Source organism: Octopus bimaculoides, chromosome 2 (genome assembly GCF_046866305.1).
Source record: "Octopus bimaculoides isolate indiv1 chromosome 2, ASM4686630v1, whole genome shotgun sequence".
Taxonomy (NCBI): Eukaryota; Metazoa; Mollusca; class Cephalopoda; order Octopoda; family Octopodidae; genus Octopus; species Octopus bimaculoides.
In genome coordinates, this window is record NC_142929.1 from 78589118 (window position 1) to 78600619 (window position 11502).

The window sequence follows — 11502 nt, forward strand, 5'->3', positions numbered from 1 at the left end:
TTGATTTATTATTAGTGTTGCTTAATATGTTTTGCTAAAATTGCTGTTTCTTTTCAGATATCATCAGAAAAAGGTAATTAAAATTCAATAAAATGACAGATCTATCGGACTTTCAAAGAGGTCAAATTGTATGGCAGGCGGCGCTAGCATAACGAAAACAGCCGAAATGTTTGGTGTATCAAGAAATACTGTCTCGAAAGTAATGGCAGCCTTTGAGAAAGAGGGAAAAAACTTCCTCGTCAAAACAAAACTTCGGAAGAAAACCAAAACTTTCAGATAGGGAGCGTCGGACTCTTACACGAACTGTTAGAAAGGATCACAAAAGTACAGCTCCCAGAATTACTGCAAAGCTTAATGACCACGTCGAGAACCTAGAGACCACGTCGAGAACCTGGAGACCACGTCGAGAAAACTGTTCGCCGGGAGCTGCACAAAGCCGGATTTCACTACTTTCACTACTTTCTAACTCAAACGTTGCAAAGCGTTTAGAGTGGAGTAAAAACCTACAGAATTGGTCCCGAGAGCAGTGGAAGAATGTTATTTTCTCAAACTAGTCATCCTTTACCCCATTTCCAACCACCGGCCAAGTATACGTGTGGAGTCAGCCAAAAGAAGCATTTGACCCAGATTGCTTTCTTCCAACTGCTAAACATGGAGGAGCTGTGATGATCTAGGGTATCTTGGAAATCCACCGCCCCAATGGTTTCCCTTCATGGCAGAATTAATAGACAAGACTATTTAAGCATTTTATTTGATCAAATTCATCCTGTGGTTGCGGAACTGTTTCCGGAGGGAAACCCAATCTTACAGGATGATAATGCACTAATTCACACAGCTAAAGTTATTACTGAATGGCATGAGGAACATTGTAATGAAGTTGAACATCTTATCTGGCCACAACAGTCGCCAAATCTCAATATTATTGAACATTTATTGTGCATTTTAGAAAAACAAGTAAGGAGTCAATATCCTCCACCATCATAACTACAAGAACTGGAGACTGTTTTAGCTGAAGAATGGACAAAAACTCCTTTGGAAACAATTCAAACTTTTGTACAGGTCCATACCTTGTAGAATTCAAGCTGTAATTACTGTCAAAGGCGGTCCTATCCCATATTAAAATAAATTTGTTTGAAACTTTAAGGTGTTTCCATTATTTTGTCCAACCCCTGTATATATATATATATATATATATATATATATATATATATATATATATATATATATATATATATATATATATATATATATACATATATATATATATATACACACACACACACTTTTACAAGGCCGATGGTTTCAGTTGTGTTTTTACGATGCTTTTTGAAAGTATGCAGCAGAATCTGCTTTGTTGTTGTTGTTGTTACTTAGCCCTGACCAATCACAAACTTTGAAACAGTCATCTTCGCGTGTTTTCAGCCATATTTCAGTGACAGTGTATCTCGGACTGCATTATTAAATGTATCATTCCACATTTTAACACATTTAGTATTGATATTAAACCTAATTGTAATAATTGGTTCTCTGACAGTCTTGCACTTGTCGTTGTTGTTACTGCTGCTGTGGTTGTTATCGTGCAGCTATCGTTGTTGCTGTTGTTGTTACTGTTGTCGTTGTTGTTATTGTTGCTGTTACTGTTGTTGTTGATGTTGCTAGTGCTGTTGTTGCCGCTGTTGTTGTTGTTGTTGTTGCTGTTGCAGTTTTTTGTCATTTTGTTGTTGTTGTTTTTGTTGTCGCTGTTGCAGTTTTTTTTGTCATTTTTTGTTGTTGTTGTTGTTTTTGTTGCTGTTATTATAGTTATATTTATTGTGGCAGTTGCTGCTACTGTAGCTGCTATTGTTGCTGATTTGAAACCAGCGAGACATAGATATTGAGCAGAAGAAATCGATCGGATGACTAAACGCGTGGAGAGAGTGAAGGGTAAGGTCGGTGGGGGGAAAGACTGTGAATAAGAGGAAAGATGAAGAGTAAGAGGTGAAGGAGACAGAGAGGGAGGAACAAAGAGAGAGAGAGAGAGAGAGAGAGAGAGGGGGGGAATATAAATGAACCGAAAAAAACATGAAAAGAAAAAGTGCAAGAAAGAATAAAAGAATAAAAGAATGACAATGAAAGAATACACACACACACACACAAATATATTTATAAAGGTAGATAGATAGTGGGAGACACAACAGACAGATAATATATATATATATATATATATATATATATTTATACACATAATTAAATATATATATATAGATAGATAGGCTGGTAGGTAGCTACAGATGTAGGAGTACATATAGACGAAGATAAAAAATCGACAGGGAAGAAGAAAAAGAGTTTGGAGTGTGAGCAGACGAAAGGAGTTGACGACAACAATAGAGAATACGGCCAAGTGAGGTGAGAATGGAATTTGCATAAAGTTACAAACAACTAGCTTTACCCAGATATCGACCAATGAAAACACAGCAAAGTGTGTCTGGACAGTGAAGAGAGAGAAAGAGAGGGAGAGGGAGAATCGAATGAGTAAGAGGGAAAGGTAGGGGAAAGAAAGGCGGCGTGGAGACATCATATTGCTGTGAGTAACGACAGACCTCACGAGGATTACAGGCACACATATACACAGGTACACACGTAGACATGCACACACACACACACACACACACACACACACACACACACGGAAATTTAGTGAAGTGCATGCGTGCAAAAGATGCATACATCTGCGGTTGTTGAAAAACTGTCAACAACACGTGCACATATTTACGAGTGCGCACAGCACAGAACCTTGAAGCATGCCTGTGTTTTGAATGCAGGAAAATAGCTGTTTTGCACACATAAATACACACGCGTATACATCTCAACGATATTTTCAAATTGTCTCTTTACACACGTGTGTGTTGTTTCTTTATTCACACACACACACATTGTATATAAATAAGCATACATGTTATGACAGAAGTTTCAGTAATAACAACGGAAGATATTGAAATCAAAATGTAAAGAAAATAGTTTTAAAGATTATAAATAAGGAAAGAAAAAAGTTTTAGTAATGATTTTCCTTTGTCAGTGTTCCCTTTAAATGGCTTCATAGGCATAGTATGCACACACGAACACACACGCGTGCATGCACACTCGCGCGCACGCACACACACGCACGTGCACGCATACACACGCACATTCATACACATTCGGGGTCGATTAAATAAGTACCAGTTACGCACTGGGGTCGGTATAATCGACTTAATCCATTTGTCTGTCCTTGTTTTTCCCCTCTGTGTGTAGCCCCTTGTGGGTAGTAAAGAAATAAAATAACACACACTTGCGCGAACACATAGTACCTATATACCTATCTATATACTTTCTATTCACATGTGGTTTCATGGTTAGGGCAGGGGTCGGCAGCCTACGGCCCGCGAAGTGATTTTGACCGGCCCACGAGAACTAATGCCCAATGAGTTGTTTATTTAAAATTTAAATTTATTGTAATATGAGAGACGAGACTTTCAAATACAATAAAAGGTCTGCTGTTACATTCCTCCACAAATCTGATTCACTCTACGTAATGTCTACCACCAACCGGTTGTGAACGTTTTGACAGCAAAAACACATTTAAAAATTCGACGCGTACGTTGGGCTCCGCACATCATTTCAGCTCACACAACACAAAATTAATAACTAATAATGACAATACATTTCTACCCAATCACCGCCACTCCCGCCTAAAAAATAAAACAAAAAACAGACATTTTCGGCTTGCAACTTTGGCATTTTTCGTGGATATTGTGACTCATTTAAATAACTTAAATTTACAACTTCAACGTAAAACTCAACTCGTAAATGAAATGTATAACTATATTGTTACCTTTGAAGAAAAGCTATAGTTGTAGGAGCATCAACTACGAAATAAAAATTATACATATTTGTGAATATAATCCAGGAATTGAGAAATGAATTTGCATCACGTTTTGCTGACTTTCGTCTGCCTCACATCAGTTTTGGAGGTGGAGACACTATGAGAATGTTTTCAAATGGAATTGATTGATATACAGTGTGACGACTTATTGAAATTTAAATTTCCTTCTAAAGACGATTCTTTGATTGACTTCTATGCAAAATATATTTTTCCAAGTGGAAAGTATACCAACTTAGTGAATCATGCAAAAAAGATGGAAGCTTTGTTTGGAAGCATTTATCAGTGTGAGCAATTATTTTCCAAACTGAAGCAAACTAAGAAAAAAATTTTGGCTGCTATGTATTTTTAATATTTTTTAAACAAATTATTCCAACGATGTCTTAAATTGAATAAATGGTGTTTTCCTATTACTACATTCATATGTAGTTAATACAAATTCTTTTTAAGCATAGTCAGCACTCGTGATTAAATTTTAGCTTGTGTAATTTTCCGTAATTATTCTTTTATGGCCTTCGTCCGGCCCGCTACCCGTCATTAATACTCGATCCGGCCCGTTGAGGCAAAGAAATTGCCAACCTCTGGGTTAGGGCATTGCACTCGTGATCGTAAGATTTTGTTTCGAGTCCTGGACCGGGTGATACATCGAGTTCTTGAGCAAGACCCTTTATTTCACATTGCTTCAGTCCACTCAGCTGGCAAAAATGAGCCCTCCTGTGACGGACCGGCATCCTGTCCAGGCTGGGAATATACCCGCCGCGGGAAAAGGGAAGGTAGCTCTATGAGTTTATATGACTCAAGAAAGATTTTTGTTCTTGTCCTTACCTACATGTGGCTTAGTGGTTAGGGTGCTGCACTCATGATCGTAAGATTGCTGTTTCGACTCCTGGACCGGGTGATGCTTTGTGTTCTTGAGCAAAACATCTCATTTCACATTGCTCCAGTCCACTCAGCTGGTATAAACGAGCAATCCTGCGATGGACTGGCGTCAAGTATACAAGGGTGGGGAATATATATTACGCCACAGAATCTGGGAAACAGGCCTTATGAGCTTTTGGTTCGGAAAAGACCTTCAATCCCTTGTTATTTTTTTGGCTTACCTACATACATATCTTACATACAATACATATATACCTACATTCCTATCTACCTACTAATCTACATGAATACATTTCATACATACCTATCTACTTACCTGCACACACACAAACACATACATACATATAATGCATGCATACATACATATATACATACATACATGCATACATATGTAATACAATCCATATATATCAGCTATCCATCAGTACATGTGCACTTGTGTACATGTCCAATATATATAAACGCACGTGTACACGCATATGTATATACATGCATCCATTCATATACACATAACAATGAAACATACATAATGCATATAGATGCATATAAATACATTTAGCTGAGACGTTGTTGTTGTTGGCACTCCGTCACTTACGATGTCGAGGGTTCCAGTCGATCCAATCAATGGAACAGCCTGCTCGTGAAATTAACGTACAAGTGGCTGAGCACTCCACAGACACGTGTACCCTTAACGTAGTTCTCGGGGATATTCAGCGTGACACAGTGTGACAAGGTTGGCCCTTTGAAATACAGGTACAACAGAAACAGGAAGAAAGAGTGAGAGAAAGTTGTAGTGAAAGAGTACAGCAGGGTTCACCACCACCCCCTGCCGGAGCCACGTGGAGCTTTAGGTGTTTTCGCTCAATAAACACTCACAACGCCCGGTCTGGGAATCGAAACCGCGATCCTATGACCGCGAGTCCGCTGCCCTAACCACTGGGTCATTGCGCCTCCACTAGCTGAGACATATGGCAATAGTAAACCCGATTGAGCTTGACACATTAATTTGTTAAATCTTGAATATCAACCTGAGATCTAAATGGAATATTTTAAAATACAATAGAGCTTGTTTATATACAGCGTCAAACAATGACAAACTTATAGCACTGTTTGCGCTTAAAAGCAACAAAGAGCTTTATGTTACTTACAAAGCATGTAAGACGCGATGTATTTGGATCGGCGGAGATTCGAAATTGTCAGTTTTTCTTGTTGGCAAATATAATGCGTTTTCATTAAACTGGAGCTTTCTTTGCTTCTTTACAATGGTAATACGCACGCACACACGCACACACACACACACACACACACACACACACACACACACACACACACACACACACACACACACACACACACACACACGTATACGTATATGTATTTGTCTCATTGAAAGATGGGTGTTAGTTCACTAAATAGATAGATACAAAGATACATAAAAAGGTAGAAACACAAAATAAAAGAGAACACGTGTATATAGGCGCAGGAGTGGCTGTGTGGTAAGAAGCTTGCTTACCAACCACATGGTCCCGAGTTCAGTCCCACTGCGTGACACCTTGGGCAAGTGTCTTCTACTATAACCTCGGGCTAACCAAAGCCTTGTGAGTGGATTTGGTAGAAAACTGAAAGAAGCCCGTCGTATATATGTATGTGTTTGTGTGTCTGTGTTTCTTCCCTCACCATCGCTTTGAAAAGCGATGCTGGTGTGCTTATATTCCCGTAATCTAGCGGAACGGGAAAAGATACCGATAGAATAAGTACTAGGCTTACAAACAATAAGTCCTAGGGTCGATTTGTTCGACCAAAGGCAGTGCTCCAGCATGGTCGCAGTGAAATGACTGAAACAAGAGTATACATATATATATGTGTGTGTGTATATATATATATATATATATATATATATATATATATATATATATATATATATATATATATCAGAAGGGATAGTATTATTAAAATACCATCACGAGAAGCAAGCGAGTTATCAGCCGTACAGGCAAATTAATAAAATATATACATACAATATAAAATATGCACTTATGTATGTGTGTATATATATATATATATATATATATATATATATATATGCGTGTGTGTGTTTATATATATGTATATGTATATATATATATATATATATATATATATATATATATATATATACACACGAAGACACTACCTGAGCACGTACATCGCTAGAAATAGAAGTCAAAATACGTCTGTGCCACAGAATAGTCACAAATCTACTACAGGCATGGTAGGAATATTAATGTTAAAAACGTCTTACTTCTGCTAGGTCAGCACAAGTAATACTGGTCAACTTGGAATCAGTTTCAAAATTAGTGCCTGTTTCTCTTCAGCCAATGTCTGCCAGCTAACTACTACTAAACTTTTCCCATATATATATATATATATATATATATATATATATATATATATATATATATATATATATATATATATATATATATATATATATATATATATACATATAACATAATAGGGCAAAAATTTGATATTAATTAATATCAATTTAATACCAGGAAACCAGCACATTAAAAGAATCAGAAGATTCACAAAAATTTTTTCTGAGATCTCAAAAGGATTATAGTATATGTGTATATAAAAGAGACCACTAAGTGGACTGGTAATGTGCTAGAAGAAGATCACTTAAAAATTCTCAAAGAAAATTCAGCGAAGCAAAAACAGGCGGGCGAGACTAGTGAAAATCAAAATTACTAGGTTATCTGTAGACCATGGTTTCAAAATCAACATTTTCTTACCGAAAATATCTGTTTCTCCTCAGTACAGACTGCCATAAAGGTTATAATCCAACAGAACCACGTGATAGCTGTCTCCCATGAGTGAAAACATGTACACGGGGTTCTATTGATTATAAAGAGTAATATTCAAAAGTCTTAGTTTTAGCGCGCTGAATTTCCCGTAATGCAGCACTTTGTAATTTTGATTGAAATTGAAAGTGTGAAACCTGGTCGTTGTAGAGAAGTATATTTGAAATAAATATAGCTGGTTGTTGAGATAACGTAGAAAATATGTAAATGACATGTGTAAATGATTTGATTGTTCTGGTCTTAACATCAGTTGGTAAGAATAGAAGTCACTTGACGACACCTTTTGTTTGTAATTGACTATCCTGTTGCAGGTTCAATCTGTGGAATGTAGAAATGATACACATCTTGTCCATTCCACAGAATAAGAGTATACCGGAGACCATGATAAGAGGGATGAGTCTGTGAAACACGTTTAAAGTTGTTATCTCGAACGCGAATTAGAATATCATGATTTTCATGGGGATCACCAGCCATAAGGATGGCTACTTCATAGATGTGGGCTCATTAAAACAGCGTAAAATGTTCTTTGCTATAGTTTGCTATTGACGTAAGGAACGCAGAAACACAGTCATAGAATTGATGATATTGGAAACAGCAAAATGTACACACACACGAAGTTCAAGCGAAACAAAATATAGTCAATAGGTGTAAAACATGCTTTCTGTAACATAGCTATGATATAAAAAAAAAGGAAAGTCACCAATTTAGCAAAGGTTACTATGAGTCACCAATGCAACAAAGTACACAGAGTCAACATTTATTTGGAATATGTAGTAAATGTTATAAAATTCACGATTGAATATCATGGTGAAGAAAGTGAAAGTCCAAGAAAATTCAGAATGCATAATTCAATTTTTTATGCAAAAATAATTTATTTTACAATTTTGAAACGAACGCTGAACCAAGTGAATAGAAAGGAAGATGTTGTTGTAATGTTAATTTAAAATATTTGCTGAAGGATGTATGTAGCAAGATATAAATTAATTTGACATTACTACATATTTTCTAACTGTGTAATTTTATAGGCTGTAGAATAAATAGTGACTAACACAGTAAAAAGGTTGTGCGACGTTGATATTCACAGTGATGAGGAATACAAGGACTGTTAAAAAACATTATCTTGAAACTGGTTAGAAGGAGTGGAATAACATTTCTGTAATTATATTGAAAGAGCCACTGAGGCTTTCTACTTCGCCAAGTTTCCATATTTGTTATAATAACCAGAATAACATTTTTTTTCAGATATATTTGCGAGTATTGTGAGTGGTGTTAAAGCAGTCAAATCTTCATGTTAGTAGTACTTCAAAGTGAACGCTGTTGTTCGCTTAAAGTCCATGCCTCAACTAAACTTTCAATATTGGCGCGTTTCACTGTTGGGCGGGAGAAAGTTACATACATAAACTAAGACACACACACATATATTAACGCACACCTGAAGCCTATCTCTTTCCGTGTGTGTGTCGGTCGTCACAAAAATGTATATATACTGACAGACACATACAATGTCACACACATATACTTGTCAGTCATCGACCTAAATTAGGTAACGAACGCGCGAACACACTCATATACAAAATGTGACGTAATTGTCGTTGTAGTGGTAATATAAAATGTTTACGATAGGTGACTAAAAGAAAAATGACTATGTTAAATTTTTGTAATGCAAATATGTGAATGAAAATATAGTTTAGTTGGTAGCCAAAAGCCTTCTGAATCTTTTGATACCCCGTTCGTCAAAATCGGCAACTCAGTTTTGGAATGCAAAGGAACATACGCGCGCGCGCGCACACACACACACACACACATACAAACTGTGTGGGAAGGAGGTAGGGGAGGAAGGAGAAAGGTAACCTTTTGATACCACCCAGTCTATGTATGTATGTATGTATGTATGTATGTATGTATGTATGTATGTATCTATCTATACACACATATATGCGTACATACATGTATGTATGTATGTGTGTGTGTGTGTGTGTACATACATACCTAGACACATGCATGTACACATATACGTATATAAATACTATACATTTTAATAAAACATCTCGAACTTCTGCATAATAATATTACATTTTTTTTCTGCCAGATAAGGAATATTTCTGAATCATTGTCAGAAGGAAATGCAATTTTCGCCTCTCTTTTTTTTTATTCCCTTTTTTCACTCCATCTCTCTTCTCTCTCTCTCTCTCTCTCTCTCTCTCTCTCTCTCTCTCTCTCTCTCTCTCTCTTTGTTTGTGTGTGTGTATATTTAAACACACACACACACACACACACACACACACACACACACACACACACACGCACATGCACATGCACAAACACATGCACATGCGTATATAGAATCAATGACAGAAATATCGATACATTTATTATCAGGTGAATAATCAAGTGAGGTGAATGAACTAGTGTAAAAGAAAGCCTGATAAATGATTAAGTATGACATTTTGGTTGGCTGGCTGGCTGGTTGGTGCAGTGCATGTTTTTGTTTGTGAAATCTATGTACGTGCTCACGAGGTAATGAACTTTAATGTGTTTGTGTTTCTGAACGCATCTGTTTATAAGTGTGGAAATGTTTGGCTTGTGTGCATGAAAGCAAATGTACATCCTCTGACACGCACATTAGTATGCACGCAAAGCAATTTTTTTAAATATATACACGCGCGCGCTCACACACACATGCATGCATATGAACACTCTAGCATATATAACATGCATGCACTGCATGCATATATAGTGCATACATACATACACATATACATATACACACATGCCTGCATGTACATGCAAATACACGTATTTACTGATATGCAATTACGTCATCAGCATATTAAGTGTGTGTATATGATTGTGTTTGTGTGTGTGCATAATAGTGGAAATATTTTAGGCTTGTATTTTTGTATAAAGACATGAGCATATATATATATATATATATATATATATATATATATATATATATATATATATGCATGTATGCTTGTATGTATGTATGTATGTATGTATGTATGTATGTATTTATACGTGTACATATATATGTATGTATGTGTGTGTGTGTGTATATATATATATACATATATATATATGTATGTATTTTATGTATGTATATATGCATGTATGTATGTATTCATTTATTCTTTTATTTGTTTCAGTCATTTGACTGCGGCCATGCGAAAGCACCGCCTTTGATTGAACAAATCGACCCAGGACTTAATCTTTGTACTTATTCTATTGGTTTCTTCGCCGAACCACTAAGTCAAGGGGACGCAAACACACCAACATCGGTGTATACACACACACACATATATATATATACATGACAGGCTTCTTTCAGTTTCCGTCTACCAAATCCGCTCACAAGGCTTTGGTTGGCCCGAGGCTACAGTAGAAGACACTTGCCCAAGGTGCCACGCAGTGGGACTGAACCCAGAACCGTGTGGTTGGTAAGTAAGCTACTCACCACACTGCCACTCTTGCATCCTAATTGTATGTATGTATGTATGTATTGCAGGTCGTTTACGCTAGTGGTACCATGTAACCCATTACTACCTGTTGCATGGTCAGGTCGTCGGCGACTAAACCTGCTCCCCCACCAATTCCACTTAGTGAGGAGGGTGTGTGTTGGACACCCTGCAAAAGGAGGAAGAACTATTACGAGTCAACAGCAATCCAATTTTTATATGTACATATGTATATAGTTGGCTGAATTGTGGATGTGTGTGTGTGTGTGTGTGTGTATATATATTTATTTAAATTTTTGATTCCTGAATATATGTGTGTATATTGCATGTACGTGTTTTTTTCATCTTTGAGGGAACGGATATTTTGTATATATATTTGTATTTTTACTTCTTTTATTTTATTTGATTTGTGTGTATTTTA